General features: G+C 37.3%; 1 long non-coding RNA gene across 1 annotated transcript in view; it reads right to left on the reverse strand.

The window, feature by feature from the left end:
- The window catches only part of LOC141568315 (uncharacterized), a 693,059-nt gene that overhangs the window by 99,113 nt on the left and 571,937 nt on the right, over positions 1–22,009 (reverse strand). The gene's annotated exons all lie outside the window — the stretch shown is intronic.

Below are 22,009 nucleotides of genomic sequence, written 5' to 3' on the forward strand. Positions count from 1 at the left end.
TAACCTTAAGTTTATGTAAAAGAAAGTTTGATATTTAGAGTATTCCATTTTCTTCAGCATGCCTACTTTCTCCATTCCTATATTCCATTTCAGGCCTTTACTCTCCCCCTTTTTATATTTTGGTTGCCACAAATTGTCCTTGTTGATGGTAGTCGAATAGCCTCCTTTAGTATTTCTTGTAATGCAAGTCGTGTATTACAAAATTCCTTCAGTTTCTGTATGTGTGGAATGGTCTTTATTCCTCCATATCTAAAGGAAATCTTTGCTGGATATATTATTCTTGGCTCATAATTTCTCTCTTTCAATAGTTTGAATATTTGGTTCCACTCCTGCCTGGCTTGTAGAGTTTCTGCTGAAAAATCTGATGATAATCTAATGGGCTTTCCTTTGTAGGTTACCATCTTCTTTTCCCTGGCTTCCTTGAGGATTCTTTCTGTGTCGTTGATTTTAGACAGCTTCAATACAATATGCCTTGGAGAAGGCCTGTTGGGATTGAGGTAATTAGGTGTTCTATTTGCTTCTTGGATTCGAGGATCCAGTTCTGTCCACATGTTTGTGAAGTTCTCATCAACAATTTGTTTGAATATATTCTCTGTTCCCTTCTCTCTTTCTTCTCCTTCTGGCATCCCCATTATTCTTATATTGCTCTTTCTGATGAAGTTAGAAAGTTCTTGTAGAGTTCTTTCATTTCTTTTAAGTCTGAAGTCTCCTTCTGCTTCCATCCATGTCATTTCCATGTTTCTGTCTTTGATGTCACTGATTCTTTCCTCTATCTGGTCAACTCTACTACCTAAACTGGGTATTTCATTCTTAATTTCTTCATTTGAGTTCTTAATCTCCAGAAATTCTATTCAGCTCCTTTTTAAATTTCAATCTCTTTGACAAAATGTTTATGTTGTTCTTTCATTGTGTTTCTGAGTTCATTAAACGGCTTTTCTGTGTTTTCTTGAATCTCTTTGAGTTTTTTCAGAACAGCAATCTTGAATTCTCTGTCATTTAAGTCACATATTTCCATATCTTTAAGTTCATTTTCTGGAGAATTTTCACTTTCTTTCTGAGCTGTCTTGTTGCCTTGGTTATTCATGGCAACTAATGATTTATTATTCCTCTTCCTAGACATATACAGGAGTGGGCTCTGCAACTGGTTGATAGGAAGAGGTGATTCTTTTGTTTTCCAGTATGTGTTTGTAGAATGTTTTATTTTCTCTCCGACCGCAGCCTTTGTTTCTCTCTCACCCTGTATTGTTATGTTTTCTCTGCACTATTCCAGCTTCTCACACAATGGGGAGATTCCCTGGAAGCTGGGCTTCGCCTCTGTTAACAGTTCACCTCAGCCATAGGGCACCAAGTCCCTGTGGGGATGCGGAGAGCTTTTGAAGTTCCAAAGCTCTTCCTGCACCAGATTCAGAGCCCGTGTGTTTCAGCAGTTCTGTTTACTCCTGCAGGGTTCCACCCAGATAGGTGGGGACAGGGGCCGGGTGAGTTGTGAGAGGTGGCCCAGAGCAATGGCAGCGACCACCACCACAACCGGTCCTGCTTCCAAAGCTCCCTCCCCTTTGCCGGAACTAGTTGGGCTGCGAATCTGTGTCTGTGGACCACAGTTCTCAGAACTGCAAATATTCTGTTCTTTTGGTCTGACGCTGCTACTGTTCCACTTCTAGCACTGGGTAGGTGGGGGCAGGGAGAGCTCTGGGAGGGTAGGGAGGGGGCAGCTAGTCTCAGTGCCTAAGGCTTCCATTCTATTTGGCAGTAAGGGCTTACACCACCATTTTCCGCCTTCTTCCCTCAGTCCTTGCGCCGAGGTGTCTGCCATGAGCACTGGGTTCAGCTGTGTTTTATGCTGGCCCCTCAGTCCTATCAGCCATAATAGAAGCCCTAACACTCCAAGTTCTTCCCTCTCCCGCAGGTGTGGTTGTTCCGGGATGCAGCGAGCTCAGAGCACTGAGCTAGGTCTGTTTCCTGTGCCCACATGGCCCCATCTCCATACTTCTCCTTTCTCTCCTCCCCCACTCATGCAATTTGCCCACCGTTAGATGAATACAGTAGTGAGCCTCTTCGTCTTGTCTGTCTGTTGTGCAGGGAGTCCTTTGTGGAGTTATAGTTTTTCAATTTGTTGTAAATTCTAGGGGCGATTTACAGAGGCTCACCTCACACCGCCATTTTGGTCTAATCCTCAATATTTTCTCTTTTCTTATGTTTTCTTTTTTTATTTTTATAAGACAATTTGTAGAGATTTAACATAGTTTTCTTCCATTGCTTTAGAATCTCACTAATGCCTATTAAGTAGAAATTATTTATCTGGGTGCTTGTGGGAAATTAAGGAAAAGAGACTAGGTGTCAGTCTAGTTCAGTGCTATGTGAACAGAGGGAATAGAAATGATAATGAGAGATCAGTGTAAGTAGGAACTCAGTTCCAGAAGGAACCACAAGTTTGTAATCCCCTGCAAATCCATAATAACTTAGAGAAGGTCTGTCTGCATAGTATACAAGATGGATGTTTCTGGGTTTTGCTTAAGTCTTAACCAACTGAGTAAATTCAGCTGACAGCCAGTTTACAAAAAAAAAAACAAAAAAAAAAACAAATAATTTTATTTTAAACAGGTGATGTAAAATTTAAAAGAAACATGGAGATACAGTTTGAAACTCCTACACTTTAAGTCAGTCTTCCCTGAGGGAGGGAGTTAACTAAAAAATAATAAATAAATAAATAAATAAATAAATAAATAAAACAAACAACAACAACAAAAAAAAACACCTTGCTATCCTGCCCTAACGTAAACTTCTAGGAGAAAGATCAACTATTTACAACTTGAATCAGAAATATTAAGGAAAGCATTTGAAATATTTTCATAGGTCCCACAAGCATTTGAACTTTTCATAAAAGTGAGAAAGTTGAATTCTAAATACTGGCATCCAAATGCCTGATTTCCATAGAGACACAATGCCTGAGTTTTGGGAGCCTGTTAGTTGTCAGGAATCTAGCACTAACACATCACAGATAATAAAGCGGATATTATACACTGCAAAAGAAAACTGATATGGGTCCCCATAAAACATGAAGGGGTCCAAAGCATGCCTTCTGCTGTAACTGTCATCACTACTTAACTTATTAGGGTTCCTAAGAACCAGGTCAATATTAGAGAATTGGACATCAGCCCAGTCACTATGTTTTGTTGACAGCTTAGCTTTGCTGGAACGAGAACCTCTGTTGCTCACATTTAGCAGACAGAATAGACTTCTGTTTCCAATAGGCTCTTGACAAAAAGAATCTATGAAGACAGCATGTTTACAGAAGTCTATACACTGTAAGAAGAATGTGACAGTATGTGGCAAACACAGTATGTGGCAAACTATAGACCCCCTAAATGTGTTCTACACACAGGATTTCATTAAGCTTCCTGGATAAAGCAAGAATACGAAAAGGTACACAAATTTAGGAAACCGATGATGAAGTATTCTGAATGAAAATGTTAATTTTAAATGTAGTGTTTATTCATTTTCCTTAAGAACCACATAACTTCTCAACCAAAGTATGTACCATAAATGTGTTACTTATTTTAATGAAGAAAGGCACCCTTAAATTTCCGTCTTATATCTAGACTGACCATATTTCAATGGATACCGTCGTGAGACCAAAGTAGAGGCATTATACAGCTATATATCTTAGAAGCATTGTTATTCTTTACAACTGAGGATAAATGAATTAAGTGCTAACAAAGTTCAGATAGAATGCTGATTTATTGTCACACCACAAAAATAAATCACTATTCTCTGTTGTTTTGTCTGACTTGCTTAAGCTTTTAACTCTCTGACTTCTACACTTACAGAGACATCTGATGTCTCCAGACATTTCTCTTTCGGTGTACGATGTAACAGAAATGTCTTCTGGATTGTGTTATATCTGCCCTATCATTATCAAACTCATTTATCCAAGCAAGTTCCACTTAGGATATGGGAGAAATTAGGGGTTCTATTTTGAATGAATAATCAAAAGCATTAATTAATTCATTCCCTTCTTTATGGGGGGAGTGAAACAGGATCACATTCATACTTTAAGAGGTCATTTTAAAAATCTTTTCCCCATTGACATTCTATCAAAATTTAATGATTCCTAAATAGAGAGCATCATTCAAAATGATGTTGCTCGCCAAATCATTTGAGTTCTTTAGGATGTGTATTTAGAAATCCAAAATTTTGTAAGACTGGGTTATTTCAAACAAGTTCAGAGATTTTTAGAAATTGAATGTAGACATAGTAAATTAAAAAGAATATGAAACATACAGCAACAGTTTTAAAATGCCATTCTTTCTCTCTCAGTTTCTGCTAAGACAGGAACGCCAAAGGCCAAGAACAAAATTAAAGGCCAAGAATCGAACCAAGGTTGCTGGACCCTCTAAGCAAGTCTTGAAAAGGAGATGTATTAGTTTGCTTGGGCTGCAAAAACAAGTACCACAGACTGGGTGGCTTAAACAATAGAAATTTATTTTTTCACAATTTTGGAGGCTATATTCCCTGATCAAAGTGTTGGCAAGTTTGGTTTCTTCTGAAGCCGTTCTCCTTTGCTTGTAGGTGACCATTGTCTTCCTATATGGTGACATCATCTTCCCTCGTATATATCTGTGTCTAAATTTACTCTTTTTTTTAAAAAGACACCAGTCATGTTGGGTTAGGGCCCCTCTTAACCATCTTATTTTACCTCTTTAAGAACCCTGTCTCTATACACAGCTACATTCTGAGGTCCTAGGGTTAGAACTGCAACATATGAATATGGGGAGGATACCATGCAGCCCACAACAAGTGATAATCAAAACCTTGTGATCTGAAGTTCAATAGAAAGAACCTCAAGGATATAAAACAATTGAGCCTTATGAGCAAAAGAGAAGCTTTTTCCAGAGAAAAATATTGGGGGTCTGTGGCACTTTTCCCTATCTAATTCATGCAGGAAAAAGACACTTGCTCCCTCACTTTATGTTGACTGACAAAGACTTTAAAGGAACTATCTATACAGCTTGACACATATTCCATGAAGATTAGAGGAATTATAAGGACTCATTTTTAACCTATGCCTGAGAAATTTAATGTAAAAAGATATAGCAAATGTGAAGGTTAACTTTATGTGTTAATTTCACTAAGCCACAGGATGCCTAGATATTTGGTCAAACATTATTCTGAGAGTATTTTTTGGATGAGATTACCACTGGAATCAGCAGAATGCATGGAGAGATGGTCCTCCCAAATGGGAATGACCCTCATCCAAGCAGTTGAGGGCCTGAATAAAACAAAATTGCTGACCTCCCTGCAAGTAAGAGAGAACTCTTCCTGCCTAAGGTCTTGAATGGGGACACTGGTCTTTTCCTGCCTTTAGACTGAAACTGAAACTTTGACTCTTCTTGGATCTTGAGGCTGCCAGCATTCAGACTGGAACCTACACCATCAGCTCTCCTGGTTCTCAGGCCTTTGGATTCAGGCTGGAACTAAACCATCTTCTCTTCTGGGTCTTCAGCTTGCTAACTACAGATATTGGAATTTCTCAGCCTCCATAATCATGTGAGCTAATTGCTTATAATAAATCTATTAATAATATATAATATACTATATATTATATATAGTATATTATATATTATATATTATATATTATATATTATATATTATATATTATATATTATATATTATATATTATATATGTATTATTAATAGATTTATTATAAGGAATTACATGCTGCCACAGAAAATACATGTGTATATATATAATTAATATACATATATATGGAGAGAGATCATATCTCTATTTATAAGTCTACATATATATATATAATAGATTTTTATAAGGAATACACACACACACAGACACACACACACACACACACACACACACACACACACACAAATACACAAGAGATCAGACAATTGAGTTTGCGAATTCATCCTAGAAAGAGCGCTCCATACCTCCTTGCTGAATATCACTATGGTCACCTTCGAAGTACTCCCCTTGGGAAGCTATGCAGCTACACTACCGCCTAGTCCACCCTTCCAAGCAATTTTGGAACTCTTTTTCTGGTATAGCTATCAGAGCTGTTGTCATGTTACCGTTGATGTCCTGAATGTCATCAAAATGTCTTCCTTTCAATATGTCTTTTATCTTCAGGTAAAGAAAGAAATCATTGGGGGGCAGATCAGGTGAGTAGGGAGGGTGTTCCAATACAGTTATTTATTTACTGGCTAAAAACTCCCTCACAGACAGTGCCATGTGAGCTGGTGCATTGTCATGAAGCAAGAGCCATGAACTGTTGGCGAAAATTCAGGTCGTCCAACTTTTTAATGGCGCCTTTTCAGCACTTCCAAATAGTAAACTTTGTTAACTGTTTGCCCAGTTGGTACAAATTCATAATAAATAATCCCTCTAATATCCAAAAAGGTTAGCAACATCATTGCAACAAGTTCACATAGTTAATTGTCAGAATTTGTATGAATTGATCAATTTGTATACTTTATGTAGTCAATTCTCATTATTGATGGTGGTTATGTATTATAAAGTCAGAAACACTGAATCAGAGAGTGTGCAACTATTGTGCCTGGGGAAATACAGACTTACGTTCCTGTGAGCCTCTGGTCACAACACGTATGGCAACTAAAATGCCACTTGTGTTATATAGGTTCATTTGCGAACAGCCTTGCAAAGTAGGCCTGTCTCATCAGCACTGAAAACCTTCCCAATAATACTTAACAGGTATTTTTAAAATTCTTCCCTCGCCTCCTGAGTTGCAGAACTTACACACAAGTCTAACATTTCTCACATGTGTTGAAATAAATTTCTAGCCCCAAGATGGACCTGCTCTTTCTCTGGGGTGCCATGTTAGCAAACTGAAACTTAGATAACTTCCCCTTTTCTATAAATGCTTCTCTACTAGACCAGAAATGCAGTATATCCAGTCAGCTAAGCCCCACTTGGCTCTATACTTCCTCGTTCCTTGACCTAAACAAAGCCAGATATACAATCCCAGCCACTCAACCCTAGCCTTGTTTACTGCTTGCCTTTTTCTATAAAGCTTGCAACTCTTTTCCCTTACTGTGCAGTTCTCCAAACTCTTGAGAGTGGAAACTGCTATTTAATGAAATGTTAAATAAACTTTGTTTTATTACCTAAATTGTCTTCTTTAATCATTTTAACACATGATACCATCTTTAGAAACACAGAAGCCAGCCAGCACTAGTCAAGGTGAGTTTAACATTTTCCTGATGTTGGGAAATATAAACATAAATGTCTATAGTATTCAGCCTCACAATAATACTGTCCACTATGCTTTTTCTTCACAAAAAAAAAATCAGTCATCATCTCATGAATCCATGAATTTAGCCACTCCCCAATATTTTAGGTAGTTTCATCTATATAGATGTTACTATAGAACTTTCTGGAGCAGGCTTGCTTACCAACTGGCAAAATTCATCTTCCTTTTCTAAATGTACCATATTGTTGATTCATTAACATCGAACTCAGAGCCAGAAGCACAAGAACCATGCCTGAAAGAAGAAGTTTATCTAAACTATGTATTTTCCTGGTAAGGTCTTCTTAAGCTTATGAACACTAGATAGCACGTCAGTGATAGGCTTTGAAGACCATTTTAAAAAGCAAAATCACATACACACACATACAAAAAAAAAGCACAAAAACGTGAACAGTGTAGCACTGACTAGAACACTAAATGGGCAATTGTTTACAATATAAAAGCTGAAAAAGAAGGCACACCAAAATTTTCAAGTTTTTCACTATTCTGCACATGTCTATGAATGACTACAAAAGCACTACGAGTATTGATTTGGGGGTTACAAATAAATGTTACCAAGTAGGTGAATTTGCAAATATAGGAACCACAAATAAGGATCTACTGTATATAGTTTGCTCTACTTCAATTATACTTCAGCAAAATTGTGATGAAAATTGTTGGTTCATGTTCAAATGAGTGAAGGCTGCAGAACAAAGCCTTCAATTATGGAAGTGTCCAATAGCTAGTCAGAGACTCCTGGGAAATATGAAGTAATCTGTACACATTCCTTCTGTGCCATCTGTAGAACAAAAACCACAACTGACAAATGACAGTAACACAGTCTGCCAACTTGGTGACATCGATACTTTACTTCCACACTTCAGGAACAAAGTGACATCCACACTTCAAGAACGAGGCATGTGGAAAAAATGGAGACAGTATGAGACCGTCCTCAAACAGTTTCTAGATGTGTCGCCCTGCTCTGAAGAGGGAACCAGTATATTTTCTCTGCAGAGGCTTTTTACAGTTCTACTCATTCCCAAGTTTCTAACAGCCACTGTGAGCTGAAAGAAGTCTGGACGTTTTTTCTGGTATAAAATTAGCACATTGAGAGTGTCACCAAAATGATTTTTGTGCAGGCAATTTAGAGACTACAGCTCGCCCAGTCCTAAATCACATCTCTTTTCAAGTTCAGTTAGCATACATGTCACCAAATAACTTTAAACAATTCTACAAACAACCAATATTGTTATTATTTCTTCAGTGTGTCACTGGCCTTCTGTTGTTGCTAAGCTACTCAAGTTAACATTCTTTCTCCTCATTTTGTATTAAATTACTCCTCATCATTCTTATTGGTAGATCGTATTTGTCTAAATGTAAACTTTTATCTGTGGTTAGTTGTTTTAGTTTAGTTATTTTAATGTGCTTAAAATATTTCAACTTTAAGTCCTGATAATTTGCAGTTCAGGAAAACAATAACAGTATGTGTAACAAATAGGCAAAATATTTAAAATGTTTTTTATTAAAAACTTAAATGTCTTGATCTCTGTGCTGTTGTGTTTTTTGACAATTTTTTCTCTGTTTCTGCCTCTCTGACTGTGTGTATTTCTATTATTTCCTATTTTTATCTTTCTCTTTTTCTTCTCTGATTACTGTCATTCTGTGTCACTGTTCATCTTTGCAGGTCTTTTTATTAATCTCTGTTTCAATTTTCTCCAGCTGATATTTTTTTTCATTCTGCTATGGAGGATAACATGGTGTAGAGGTTAAGAGTTTGGTCTCTGGAGCCAGATTTCTCAGGTTAGCTATAATTTGAGTAAATTACCTAAACTCTCTGTGCTTTAGTTTTCTAATCTGTAAAATGAGGATGATAATCGTATCTTCATACAGTATTTGTGAGCGTTAATGATTTACTCTTGAAAATCACTTTAAAAGATACTGGTAGTATAGTGACCACTATTGCTGTTTGGTAAATAAATTAAATATTAAGTTTAATTTATTATCAGCAATATTATACTGACATGGCAACCATGATACTGAATTAAGTGGAAACAATAATAGGCAGAGGCTAAATGTGGAGTTGAGATGAAAAGATTGGGAGGCAGAGCAATGTTAGGGACTCAGGATGAAATTACCTTTTATATACAACTGGAGCTTTTATGGACTTTCTGGATACTATTGATTCACGTAAGAGCAAGGGACAGCTGATTCTCTTACAAGAAGTTGTAAGAAACTAGGAAGATCCAGAGGGGTGCAATTGGGGGCTACAGAGAACACGGTTGATTGGGATAGAAAAAGGAAGGACAGACGTTAAGGTGACAACTCAGAGGTAAGTAGGATAGGATTTTTAGAATAAGGTGTAAGGAGAATGAAGTCAGTGAGGATTCCTTCTAGCCCAGGATGAGAGTCTTGTCACGCAGGGTATCATGCGGAGTCTCAGTTTCTGCTCCCCACATAAGAATGCAGGACATCGTGAGGCCAAAAAGGAACACCCATGGAGCCATAGATAGGGGAGTCATACCACTATATTCTCACTGGCGTCTGGGATGGAGACACAGGAAGCAAGAGCCACACAGCCTGCCGCTTCCAGACACCATCTTCTTGCTAGCCCCCATTTTCTGCTAGCGCAGCCACAGCAGTATATTAGTGCCCAGTGTCTCACTGGTTACAGCTGACAGCCAACTAGTCACAGCTGATGGCCATCCAATCACAGTTGATGGCCATTTACTACCTGAGCCAGCATCTTTTCACGTGAGGCTGAGAGCCTGGAAACTGCACTCCTGGTTCAGTCCCCACAAGCCTATTGGACAGCACTTCATTTCATTTATTTTTATTTTTTTTAAACTTTTATTTATTTAAGTGTGTTTTTTCCAGGACCCATCAGCTCCAAGTCAAGTAGTTGTTTCAATCTAGTTGTGGAGGGTGCAGCTTACAGTGGCCCATGTGGGGATCGAACCGGCAACCTTATTATTAAGAGTACCGCACTCTAACCAACTGAGCTAACCAGCCACCCCTAGACAGCATTTTAAATCAGGCTGAGACAGTGTCAGGCTCAGGATGAAAACAAGGCCATGATTCTAATGTGGTATGCACACACATCTTACATTATGGTGGTGTCCCAAAGAGAAGTGTGTATGAACCATTTTTCTCTGTGTATAGTATTTTTTAACAAAATGAAATAATAGGCACTGAAAGAGTAAACGTTGAAAAGAATTTCACCCTGAAAAGAAATCCTCTACTTCAGTGATCTGACTTAAAGCCTTCCAATAATCAGTAACCTTTGGTTACAAATAATTGTGCTAGTTGACTATTCCTCTGGGGCCTTCTCACTGAGGCATTCAAAGCGCCAGTATAAGCTTATCTTTTGATCAAAATGCTGAGTCAGAACAAAGAGGGAATTATTCATTTTTAAATAACTCATTTCCTTTGTCATGATATTTTTGTTAGAGTTCTGAAGTCAATGTTCACCTATCAGAAGTCACTATCTCATTCAAACATTCTTTCAGCAAGCCTGTAATGAGCTCCTCTGTTGGATAGGCACGAGTGACAAAAAGAGGTAAACCTTTCTTGACCTTGGAAATCCAAATAAAGTTTGGAAGACCACACACCAAAAAGTAATTCCCATAGCTTGCGTAAGTGTACATGAGATTAGGTAAAAATACTATAGGTACCTCAAGGACACTGCACTAACTAGGCCAGAGATGCTTGTGAAATAAATGGCAATTTTTATCCACTTTACATCCTATCTACTGTGATTCTGTCTAATCCAAATATAGTTGGGACCCCCTTACTATGATATATTTATTATCATGGCTCAATTGTTCAGAATCGCACTGCTTCAGTTTGTTTTTGTTTTGTTTTTTTGGGGGGAGGGTTGTTTTTTTGTTGTTCATTTCATTCACTGGGTTGATTTTGATTTTACACTGCACCAACTTACCCAAGCTGAACATGTATTTCCCAGAATTTCTTTCACTGTATGGCTGGCCACAAGAGAAATTTGGATGAGACTCAGAAGGTGGAAAGGATGCAACAACCTCTGAAGGTCAGGGTCGGGTACCGGGGTTCACTGCAGCTCCACCACTTAATTGCTCACCTGCTGGCTCACTTTGTGGGAGTGGGGCAGCAGCCAGACCTGCAACTGAATCCTGATAATGCTGAATTTTACCTCTGCTCTCTGCTCCCGGAAAACAGGGAAATCTTTCTTACAAAACACATACATACCCTTTTGTGCTCCAGAACAAAAGCTTACTGCAAAGAACCACCCTTCCCATATGATCTAGATAAGACTTAGGGACATTCCCCTTGTCCACCTATGACAAGGCAAGACACAGACCTTTGTGACATAAATGATTAGCCGAACTGCTTTTCCATTATGATCAATTAGAACAAAATGCTTCTCAATCAAACTTTAACTCTTCCAGGTCCCTAAACTTTAGCCATACAGCTCCACTTTAATAGCCTCTCTTGAGAAGAAGCTGGCCTTGGAGCAAAACAGTCTCTGATCTACTATCCGCCACCCTTTCGTCCCACCTCCCCACACCCTTTTCTTTCTAGACCTGTTTACTCCTCTCTATAAAAGAAAAACCCAACATTATTAATTATATTCCCCAAATTGACTTATTGACTTTTGTATCCCCGTGGCAATCTTGTGGTTACCGGTTGTACTTTCTAATCCCCTCACCTTCCCCTTTATCCCCACAACCCCTCCCTACAATTTATATATATATATATATATATATATGTATATATATATATATATATATATATATATATATATATATATATATATATATATAGTTACAAGAAGCGGAGTACAGCATTAGGAATAGAGACAGTGGAAATGTAATGGCTGTGTGAGATGTCAGAGGGGTAGTAGGTGGGGGGAGGGGAGTTATCACTGTGTGAGGGATATAAATGATAAATATCTATCACATTGTTTTGTACACCTGAAACTAAAAAAATAAAAATAAAATAATTATTTGGAAAACTCAAAAAAAGAAAAGAAAAGAAAAACCAGTCGCCTAACCCTTGAGATGCTTGGAGATGTTATGGTCATAGCTTTCTACCTATATTGCAATAGTCCTTCCTCTTCACTCTAGCAGTAATTCTTTTGTCAAATTAAAAATTGCTCCAGACAAAGTTAAACTTCGTGCACTAAGAGGCAAGGAAGAATTTATTCAAGATTACTGTAGTAGGGGACAGAGACTAAACTCAACTCTGCTGAAACAAAAGGTGGGAGAGTTTACATGCAAGGGTAAGCTAGTAGGAAAGTACAGGAGGAGGTTAGCAGGGAGGTTCATCAATGTGTGTCTGGCACTGTGAGTCATTCCTGAGTTTGCAAATATTTTCCTCTATGACTAGGTCATCTGTGTTTGCTAAATGGTGCCCATGGAAGTCAGACAACTACCCTCCCAAAGAAATTGAGAGAGGTGCCAACGCCTTTGATGCTTACATCAAAGATATTTGATATTTTCATCTCTTTCAAAGAGATGGCTCCACAGTCCTTGAGAAAATCATTTCCAAGGTGGTGTAACTGGAAAAAGGTTGGGAGAAGATTTACCTATTTTCAAAGGAACAGAGAAATAATTTACAATTCCTAGTTTTCTAAAATAAGTGATGTAAGAAAATAAAGGTCAGGGTCCCATAGTCAGGAAGAATGAAACCTGTCTAGTTAGTCAAGTTGAGGACCTCTTGGTCACTTTCAAACAAATTCTCTCCTTTGTAAAAGTGGATCTGTTTTTATTCGGCCCTCCTGCCACTCCTGTTGGATTTCCTCCTTCAGCTTCTCTGAGTCCTGGTCCATTCAGGTGGACAGCTCTGTGGTAGAGTTCCAGCTTCTCCCGAAGATCACTCAAGGTCAGAAGCAGTGAGAGCCAGAGGTGGGTTCCAGCTTGTTCTCATCCATTTCTTGTCTGTACTCTTCCTCCCTACTTCACACTCAGCCCTGCTGACCTACAAGGCACCTCAAGACAACCTCCAGGAACAGAGACAACAGCCTTCCAGAGATTCTTCACCAGCACCCACAATTGTGGAAATCTTAATGATACAATATTCTTTTTGTCATTTCACGCAGAGTGGTTCTAATTCTGGGTCTATACACTAACAGATACACTCTCTCTGCAAATAAGAATACAACCAGGTGCAATTTCTAGTTTCTGCCTTAAAGTTGTTAAAATCAATGCATCATTAATAACTCTAATATGACAGCAACAACTTTTTATACCATAAAAATTGAAAGCAAAAAATATTAACTTCCTATAATTAGATAATCTAATATGTTTTCTATTTCTGTTTTAGCAGTTATTTTCTATAAATCCTTTTGCAAAATTATCAGATCCTCCATGATGAAAAAAAAAAATATTTCATCAATATTTTTACTCTGTAGTAAATGGGGATTTTTCCCACTTATCCTGAAAAGAAATCTTCTACTTCAGTCATCTCCCTTAGAAAGTTCTGATAACCTATAACTCTTGGTTACAAAATAATTGTACTGGATGACTATGCCTCTGAGCCCTTCTCACTGATATACTTAACGTATCAGCATAAGCTAGTATTTTGTCTGAATGCTGATTTCCATTTGATACACACCTACTCAAAACCTCATTGTAACGCTTGTCTCTTCTCTTCCTTAGGCTTCATATCCAATCAAATCCCAGAAACAGCTAATTCTTTCTTTCCTTTCCCTTTATAGCCATTTGGTGTGTATCTTCAGCACCATATTATAGACTGTTGCTATAGCCACGACTGACTACTTTGCTTTGGGTTTTTCCTCTGTAGCCAATCTTGAATACCAAGAATAGAAAAATTAACCTAAAAGAACTACCATATCATGTCATGTTCTACTCAGAAAGCATCAAAGAATTTTCTTTGCTACGAAGATCAAGTTCAAACCCCTAAGCACTGAATTCAAAGCCTTTCATTCTTCATGCTAATCCCCCACAACATCTCTATGTGAACTCTTCTTTGCACTTCCAGGTCCAGTGTTAAAAAGTCAGAGAAGATGACAATTATTTGCTTGCTTGGCCACTAATGGTTCAGATCTCAGGATTAAGACTACATTACCCTACCAAGTAAAGAATCCCAAACAACTGAGGGCAAAGGGACCACGAAATGGACAGTAGAAGAAGAAAGATATGAATATCAACAATGACCTCCTACCCATCTGTGGATAATGAAGATATTAAGGCCATGCTTATTTTTGCTTTGTTCTGCTACTCATGCATTTCCATATTAATTACTCTCCACATTAATTACTTTCTGTCTTTGTTCACCCTTTGCCTATTAATTATTGTACATAAGGTATACTGGTGCTACTTAAACTTATAATTTATTCACTAACATATAGGATCTCTATGACAGGCTGCCACAGATGATGACTGAGCCAAAAGTGGAATGAAGGTCTCCCAGCAATGAAAAAAGTAACAGACAGAATTTTTTGTCTACACTTTGTGGTGAGAGCATCTTTGTATCAAGGACAGTTCCCACATATTAGGTTCAAGCACCCACAATCATGGAAATCTTAATGATACAATATTCTTTTTGTCATTTCACTCAGAGTGGTTCTAACTCTGGCACTATACACTAACAGATACACTCTCTTTGCAAATAGGAATACAACTAGGTACAAGTTCTAGTTTCTGCTTTAAAATAAGTTTTTTAAAATCAATGCATCATTAATTTCTAAATTGCATGAATGGAATGAAGGGAGACCTTCATTCCACTTCTGGTTCAGTCATCACCTGTGACAGCCTGTCATAGAGATCCTATATGTTAATGACTAAATTATAAGTTTAAGTAGCACAAGTATACCTTATGTAAAATAAATAATAGGCAAATGGTGAAAAAAAGACAGAAAGTAACTAATGTGAAGAGTAATTAATATGGAAATATATGAATAGCAGAGCAAAGCAAAACTAAGCATAGCCTTTAAAATCTTCATTTTCCACAGATGAGTAGGAGTTCATTGCTGTTATTACCACTGCAATTTAGAACTTAAATATTGATACAAGGTTGTGTATAGATAGTAGACAAAGGTTTAACAGCCTCGTTGTCTATTGGTAACTCAACGTTTCCTATCTGTGTTTTCTCCTTAACAGATGGACTGGATAGGCCAGCAAGCTGAATTTAGATTCTTTCAAAGAAAGACATGAGAGGAAGATTTGGTATGAGGAAGGGAAGTAGAAGCTATAATATTGTTTTTCCAGCAGTGAAAGCAGATGTCTGTTTCAGCAGACGTGGGATTTTTCAATGGCTTTAGTGATTTTTCAGGAAGTCACCTTAATAGTAGAGGTAGCTGTAATTATCAGCATTAAATTTCTGCAGTCTCTGGTTCCTCAAATGAACAATGGCATTCTCTGATCTTCACCTAGTCAATGTTTGTACATAATTTCCCAAACTAAATCCCATCCTTAAATGCTAACTGATTTCTGTTTCCCTGAACTAGTCATGACTGATGCATTCTACAAAGTAAACAGAGTTCCACAATCCAGAACAAGTAGAGGCTGGTGGCTTCTTTGAGCATAAGATAATGTCTGGGGGATGGGGAGGACATTTCAACTGAAAAATAAAGGACGAAAAAAGCAAAAACTGGGTTGCTTGAAAGAGCGATAATTTATTGTCCCAGATCTGGAGCATAAAAGTCTGAAATCAAGGTGTCAGCAGGTCCTTACTATCTCTGCTGTAAGAGAGAACCCTTCCTTATTTAATCCAGCTTCCAGTGTTTGCCGGAAATCCTTGGGTTCCTTAGCTTGTAGATGCATCATGCCAGTCACATGGCTAACTTCCCTGTGTATTTTCACATTGTCTTCTTCTTATTTATGTCTATCTTGGTTTCCAAATTTTCTCTTTTTTATAAGGACACCAGTCATATTGGGTTAGGGTCCACACTAATGACCTCATTTTAACCTGATTACTTCTATAAAGACCCTATTTTCAAATAAGGTCACATTCTGAGGTAATGGGAGTTAGAACTTCAATATATCTTTTGAGGGAGATCACTATTTATTCATAATAGCAGCCAAGTAGAGACAAAGGGACAGCGTTCCGTGCAGAGGGAACAGTAAGTATAAAGCACATGATTTTTGGAAAGAAAGCATTATATAAAGACCAGCAAGCACGTTCTCCCTGTGACTGGAGATGATAGATTGAGAAGAGCAGTACAGTGTGAGGTTGCCCGGGGATCACATAAGGCAATGAGAATAACCAGAGTAAGGTGTCTGTAATGGGGAGACACCCAAAAGTTTTCAAGAAGGAAATTAACATGACCTAATTACTATTTTTGAAAGATCGAACAAAAGGCAAGGGAAATAAAAGCAAAAATAAATGAATGGGACTATATCAAACTGAAAAGCTTCTGTAGAGCAAATGAAACCATCAACAAAACAAAGAGGCAACAACCCAAAGGGGAGAAGATATCTGCAAACAACATCTCCGATAAGGAGCTAATATTCAAAATATATAAAGAATTCATACAATTCAATAACAAAACAAATAAACAAAAAAATCCAATTAAAAAATGGGCAAAAGACCTAAACAGACATGTGTCCCAAGAAGACATACAAGTGGCTAACAGATATATGAAAAAATGCTCAAATTCACTAGCAATTAGGTAAATGCAAATCAAAATCACAATGAGATACAACCTCACACTGGTTAGAATGACTACTATCAACAAGACAAGTAATAACAAGTGTTGGAGAGGTTGTGGAAAAAAGGAACCCTCATACATTGCTGGTAGGAATGTCAACTGGTACAGCCACTAAGGAAAACAGTATGGAGGTTCCTCAAAAAATTAAGAACAGAATTACCATGTGATCCATCAATCCCTCTTCTAGTTATCTACCCCAAAAATCTGAAAACATTTATAGGTAAAGATATATGTACCCCTACGCTCACTACAGCATGATTTATGGTGGCCGAGGCATGGAAATAACTAAAATGTCCTTCAATAGATGATTGGATAAAGATGATGCAGTACATATATATAATGGAATATTACTCAGCCATACAAAAAGATGAAATACTGCCATATGCTTTAACACGAATGGATCTTGAGAATATCATGCTAAGCGACATAAGTTGGATGGAAAAAGTCAAGAACTGTGTGATTTCTTTCATATGTGACGTTGGATATAAAACTGAAAGCAACAAACAAACATGACAAAGAAACAAGCAAACATTCATAGACACAGACAACAGTTTAGTGGTTACCAGAGGATAAAGAGGGAGGCGGGAGTGGTAGATGAGGGTAAAGGGGGTCAAGTATATGATGATGGAAGGAGAACTGACTTGGGTGGTGAGCACACAATGTGATATACAGATGATGTATTATAGAATTGTATACTTGAAACCTGTACAATTTTGTTAACCAATGTCACCCCAATAAACTTAATAAAAACAAACAAACAAACAAACAAATGATTACTCTAGGTACTAGGTGTAGAATGAATTTCAAGGGATGGAGTGTATAAAAACTTAAATATAGAAAACATTTGTAAAACAATAGAAGTTATAAATAACCAAAAGGAGACATTCTAAAGTTAAAATTCAAGCAGAAGACTAAGGGAAAATATTTACAGTACATATCACAAAATTAATATGGTGATATATATACAAGTCATAAACTCAATAAGAACAAGATGAACAATCTACTGGAAATAAGTAAGGAATATTAATTGGCAATTCACAGGTGAAATATGAATATGGTTAATTATGTATGAAACAGGCTCAACTTTACCAGAGTTTGGGAAAACATAAGCAATGAGTTTGAAATTTTCATCCATCAAATTAAAAAAAAAAAGACGTTTAATAAAATTAAGTATTAATAGTGGTAAAATGAAATAGACACCATCATATATTACTATTGGGAAAGTGGCTAGATATAAGCAAATTAGAACTAAAAATTTATTTGCTCTGTATCTACCCTATAGGATATAATCTCAAAGAGGTATATACAATGATGTTCAGTACAATGTTATTATTTATATATATTGTGTATATATATATATATATATATATATATATATATATATATATATATACACACACACACACACACACACACACACACACATATATTCAAATAATAGTATGTGCTTTTTGTGGGTACATAGTCATAGACATAGACATATATAGAAAAAGGTCTGAAAAAATATGAACCAAACTGGTTATAATAAGTTATCTCTGGATGAGTAAATCAAAATAAAATGTAATTTTATCTTATTGTTCAAATTTTTAAATTGGGAGAGTGCATTTCTCATAGACGCAGTATAACACAGTAGTTAGACGTGCAGACTCTGGAGCCACCCTGCCTGGTTTTAAATTCAAACTCTGCCATTTACATATGTGTGAACTTGGGCAAGTTACTCACTTTTGTTCCTCTGCATTTGGATTTGTCAAAGGAAGATTAAAAATAGAATCTCGTTATATATAATTTTGGACATTTTTGAAAATTAAGTGAGTTCAAATGTTTGAGTATATGTATACACACATATATACATTTATTTATATGAAGAGTTTAGCACAAACCTTAGTACATAGTACATGTCAATTTGTATAACTTGTGCAATTAAAAATACATCAAAAGTTCAATGTAATCTCAAGGAAAGAAACTGTCCATTTTGGGACATGCACGTAGAGAAATAAGTACAACTCTACAGTATCTTATTGTATTATCTCACAGGGCTTTAAATCTCAGAATTAGATGAATTCATATGAGAAAACATGCATCAGTGAAGAAAATATCTCTGTTTGGATTAAAGAGTACGTTTAAGAATGTTGTTTCGGGGGTGGGGGGGATTCATGAAACATGAAACACTTAGTTCATCCTCAGGGGTCCGAACTTTATCTTTGTAGCAAAGGAGAGTCCTTGATGGTTTCTGAGCAAGGAATGATATGGTAGGTTAGGTGTTTTAGGTTGACTTTTCTATTCTTGGTATACAGAATTGACTGTACAGGAAACCCAAGACAAGCAGGCCTATCATGGATATAGCAATCGTTTGTATGGTGATGAGGATATGGTTAGAAATGAAAAGATAAGGAAGATCAAGAGTACATGAGAATCTCCTGGTTTTCAAAAATACATCACTTTGCATCCAATTAGAGTTGCCAGATTTAGAAAACAAGAGCATAGGAAACCCAGTTACATTTGAATTTCAGGTGAAAAACAAATAATTATTTAATATATGTATGTCCAAAATGTTGTATTTATTGTGCCCAGAAATTCAAAATTAACTGGACATCTACATTTTTATCTAGCAATCCTATCCCCAATAATCATATTTTATCTTTATAATCAGATTTAATCACTTTAAACAATACTTTAACTCTCTTGTTTGACTGTTTGCTCAGTGATATGAAAAGACAGCAGTGTCCAAATAGCTGTCACAACTTCCCTTTCAATGGGTCCATGGCTATGTCTTCTAGTGGAAACATTCCTCTTCATATTTAAGGCAGCAGTGCCCAAAGTCATGGGATCAGAACGCAGAACACTGAGCATATGGTGCACCTTTTTTATGATTATTATTATTTATTGGGTTGACATTGGTTAGTAAATTTATATAGGTTTCAAGTGTACATTTCTATAATATAGTATATGGTTCTTGACTTCTTCTGTCTGATTTATTCAGTTTAGCATGATAATCTCAAGATCCACCCATGCTGTCACAAATAGCAGTATTTCATCTTTTCTTGTGGCCAAGTAACATTCCATTCTGTATATGTAGCATATCTTCTTTATTCAATCATCTATCAAATGACACTTTGGTTGTTTCCATATCTTGGCCTATAGTGTTGCCTCACAGCTGCCAAACCATCTGTCTCCCGGCGCCTTGCCCATGACATCACAAGGAAGTGTCTCGGAAAGCTGAGACCCGATGGAATAACATCGGTCAGGCTCTCTTATCTGATGGTTTCAGTACACTGATTCCATCCCCTGGGGTTATGCATGTGTGTGAAGGCACAGGATGTGTTGGAGCACAATGGGGGCCTTACAGGAAGAACAGCCAGTCAGGCACGTGACTCGTGGGCGATGGAAAAATCAAACTTTACTTCCTTGTAGGATTACTAATAAAAGCCATGTGTTGGCCCGATTCGGGGCTCAGTCCTTGAGACTTGAGTCCCTTGGCCCCGCTTGAACTCTTGTCTACTATCTTTCTTAAACTCGTGCCACCCTTCTCACTTCCCACTGCTCTTGTAGTGCCAGATGCAACACTATAGTGCATCTTTTAGATTGTATCACAATATTACAATTTGTTAATGTCCAACTAAGACTGTTCCTGTGAATTTAATAGGTTACTCAATTCTTCTATTACACAATTCTTCCTTTATAATGGCTGATTTGGAACATGATAAAACCAGTAAATCCTCTGAGTTAAAGCTCATTTCTATTTATCACCACTTTTCCTATAAAAATGTTACTTGGTCAGACATGGCAGTAAACATAGCATTTGGAAAGGTTACTCCTGGTGGTGCTAGCAGAAGCATTGTGGATAGGAAAGGCAAATCCATGTTCAGACTAGGTGTCATGCCAAAGAGGACAAATCATCACTTCCTTCAAAATAGAGGAGGTGAAATGTAATCAGTTTGCTATTTGGAGACTAGCTGGTCTCCCCAGGGAATGGTATCATATCAAGAGCTCAGCATTAGCCTCTACCATTGACAAGTTGAACATTCATAAGTGGCAATAACCATAGCAGATTTGGTGAGTGGGTGTGCATTTTATTAACTTATGGCTAACCTCTCTCCCTGCTATCATGGACATTTTGTTAATGAGACCATTTAGCAAGCGCAAGGATGGCTGAGGAGAAAGGCTGCTTGACACTCACAGAATGGGTCACTTGTTTACTTGAATACATGAGCCCCTATTATCAGTATCTTCTGATGGGAATTTGTATGCAACGGAATGTCTTTACACTCTGAGAGTTCCATTCATGTATGTCTTCTCCATACTTGATTTGGCAAAAGTTCCCCGCCTCCTTTTTGTTTCAGGGCCCTGGCAATTCAAATTAGGCCTGTATATGCCTGACATTCAAGCTTAGTGGACCAGATCATGCATTTGTTTTCTATTGCTATATACAAATTACAATAAATAGTGTGGCTTAAAGTGACACACATGGATTAGCTCACAGTTCTGTAGGTCAGAAGTCTAGTACTGCATGAATGGATTGTCTACTCAGGGTCTCACAGGCTTAAATCAAGGCATAAACAGGGCTGTGTTTCTTCCTGGAGGCTCTGGATAAGAATCTGCTTCCAAGCACATTCAGGTTATTGGGAGAATTCAGTTTCTTAAGAATGTAGAACTGAGGTCACAGTTTCTTTGACATGTGGACCTCTCCATTTTCAAGTCAGCAATAGTGCATCAAATCCTGCTCATGGTTCAAATCTCTGGCTTCTTCCTCTATGTTAAGTGGAGAAAGAATTACTGTTTTAAATGGCTCAGTTGACTGGATTAGGCCCATGGGGATAATCAAGAATAATTTCCCTATTTCAAGGTTAGCTGATTAATAACCTTAATTATATCTTCAAAATACATGGTGTTGCTCCAAGACTATAGGGTTCTATACTGTGATTCTTCTGTTAGGTTGGTACAAAAGTAATTGTGTTTTTTGCAATTTTAACCTTTTAAACCGCAATTACTTTTGCATCAACCTAATACCTGGGTTTCACGAAAGTTTATACAGCATTTGTATCTTCCACAGACACCTTAGTTACCATTGAATCTGTAAATGCTCAGCTGAAGAAACTTGTCT

This window comes from Rhinolophus sinicus, linkage group LG02 (assembly GCF_036562045.2).
Source record: "Rhinolophus sinicus isolate RSC01 linkage group LG02, ASM3656204v1, whole genome shotgun sequence".
Lineage (NCBI taxonomy): Eukaryota > Metazoa > Chordata > Mammalia > Chiroptera > Rhinolophidae > Rhinolophus > Rhinolophus sinicus.